The sequence below is a fragment of the Leopardus geoffroyi genome, chromosome C2 (assembly GCF_018350155.1).
Source record: "Leopardus geoffroyi isolate Oge1 chromosome C2, O.geoffroyi_Oge1_pat1.0, whole genome shotgun sequence".
In the NCBI taxonomy this organism is placed as follows: domain Eukaryota; kingdom Metazoa; phylum Chordata; class Mammalia; order Carnivora; family Felidae; genus Leopardus; species Leopardus geoffroyi.
In genome coordinates this window covers 43,511,619-43,513,916 of record NC_059333.1, presented here as the reverse complement: position 1 = coordinate 43,513,916, position 2,298 = coordinate 43,511,619, and the positions used below count along the sequence as shown (strand labels likewise).

The 2,298-nt window shown below is 36.0% G+C and overlaps 1 pseudogene; it reads right to left on the bottom strand.

The window, feature by feature from the left end:
- Positions 1 to 1,272: 1,272 nt before the first annotated feature.
- On the bottom strand, positions 1,273 to 2,074 carry LOC123576079 (annotated as a pseudogene).
- Positions 2,075 to 2,298: the final 224 nt, after the last annotated feature.

The following is a 2,298-nucleotide window of genomic DNA, read 5'->3' as shown; positions in this document are numbered from 1 at the left end:
ATATGTACATGTTTATGAAACAATTGAGTAAATTTGAGCACTGACTAGACATTTGATGATATTAAGCTAAACTATAGGTGAGAAATGTTGGAATATTTGAGATTTTATGTCAAATATTCAATTTGTGTTGCACTGCTTTAAAAACCTCAGCTTTTTAACAGCAATAATGGTATGGCAGCTCATTTTTTTAAATAGCGTCTTTATATGTTAAATCTATGTTCTAAAATATTGCTGATAAAATGAGATGACTTAATAATTGTTGAAATTGTATGATGCCCTCATGTAGATTCATATTATTCTCTGTATTTTACAAACATATAAACTTTCTCAAAATTGTAAGTTTAAAAAATTAATGAATAAAGTGTAAGTCCCTGGGAGCCCTTTTAATATTTTATAAACACATTCTTTGCTACAGCTAACTACCACAGCATAATAATTGATTCTGATTATAATAGAATCTGACTTCTGTATAAATTGATTGGTAAAAATAATTCAATGCATTCACAGGATATTTTATATAGTCAGACACACGCATATACACAAATGTGGTGCAGAGAAAACATATGCTATGTAACTTCAATTTTAGCTTATAAGTTAATAAAAGTTTTAGAAAAATTATAAATGTTAAGTGTGCAACAATCCTATAATACACAGACTTCCCTGGGTCAATATATATCAAGCTGTTACTAGAATACAGTATTATTATTTATTATTAGAAATTATCTTTTCCTAATATTTATTCTTTTCCTCTACCAGTCTGACTCTGCCTTTTCATTTCTCTTTTGACATCTCTTTTAACATGGTTCTTAAACATTGATGTTCTCCAGCATTGTAGACTCAGGTCTTTCTTCTTTTTTTTATAGTTTTGTCCCCCACATCCAATATCTCCTGATTTTCCATATATTTAACAATTACCAATAAACTGATGAATCCCAAATTCATAAAACAGTACAAATGCTGTTCTTGATTTTTAAACTCCACTAAACAGCATCTCTCCTTAAGATCCTTGGAAACTACTAACCTTTTTGAAATATCTTGTCACCTTACTCATGGAGAAATCCAGGATAAATAAGCTCCAAAAAAAAAAAAATAGTATCTCTACTAGTCCTGAAATAAAACCTGTTACCTAAAACAATCATTTAGTTAAAGTGCTGGGAGCAGGGAGAGACGAATTAGCAATATTCATTAAAAATCATACTGTGTTCAACTTATTTTAGTAGGCATTACATGATAAACTACCTTTTTGCTATTCACTCATTCATTCATTCATTCTGATGTCCGATCTTATTCATTTGTTCCTCTTACAACACTCTCTTCTCTGATTGGACTCAGACTTTGCAGTAGAAGCTCTCGGCGAAGACAGCCTCTGTCTCTTGGCAATCTGTTCCCGGTGTTTTTCTTTGGCCTCCTTCATTCTCCTGGCCAAAAGCTTAGCATATTCTGAGCCTCTTCCTTGTTTTTCTTCCGGTGCTGCTTCTTCAAAGCAATGTGCCAATGTTTGTGTTGGAGGACACATGGAGTAACAAGATGCTGAATCTTGGATGCTTTGGGTCGAGGTTTCTTACCTTCTTGGTTTAGGGGCTTTCTCACACACACTGACGGACGTTATCTTCCTTCAAGAGATTGAAAACTTGCAGATTCTGCTAGCTCTTTTGGGCCCCAGATGACAAGGCACAGTAGTATCCGTGAGTCCAGGAATATCCTTCTCCCCTTTATTCACAATGACCCAGTTGACAACAGAGATTGGCATCCACAATGCAACCCCAAATGGATTTGTGATTTCTTTCTCCAGTCCTCATTGGTCGGTAGCAGGAATGCCCCTTACTCAGCAGTAGGCAGACACGGCCAGTGTTAAGACCCCCTGCTTCATGGGGGAGCCTCGTTTGTTATTGCCACCAGTGATTCGGACCATGTAACCCTTCCATTCTTCCCCTAAAGCATCAGCAGCAACTTCTGTGACCATTTGCTTCTCATAAAACATACGAAGGTTGTGTTCATCGTCTACTTCAATGAGTTTCTGGCAGCCAGGAGCTGGGAAAGAGATGTTCAGCTTCATCCTGAAGCAGCCCACTACCTCTGAGGTGCCAAGAAAAAGAGCTCTCTTTGCTCTTTATAATGGCATCAAAATGGCAGTCTCAGAAAAATCTTGCAGTAAAGAGAATAGGTTAGTATTACTTACCTCAGTGCTTTCCAATTTGAACCTCATAATATTTTCCAATAATGCAACACATTTTAAGGTCTAAAAAATTAGGATTTTGTGTTATACACTCTAGGAAACCTTTGTGGGGACTTAAACCC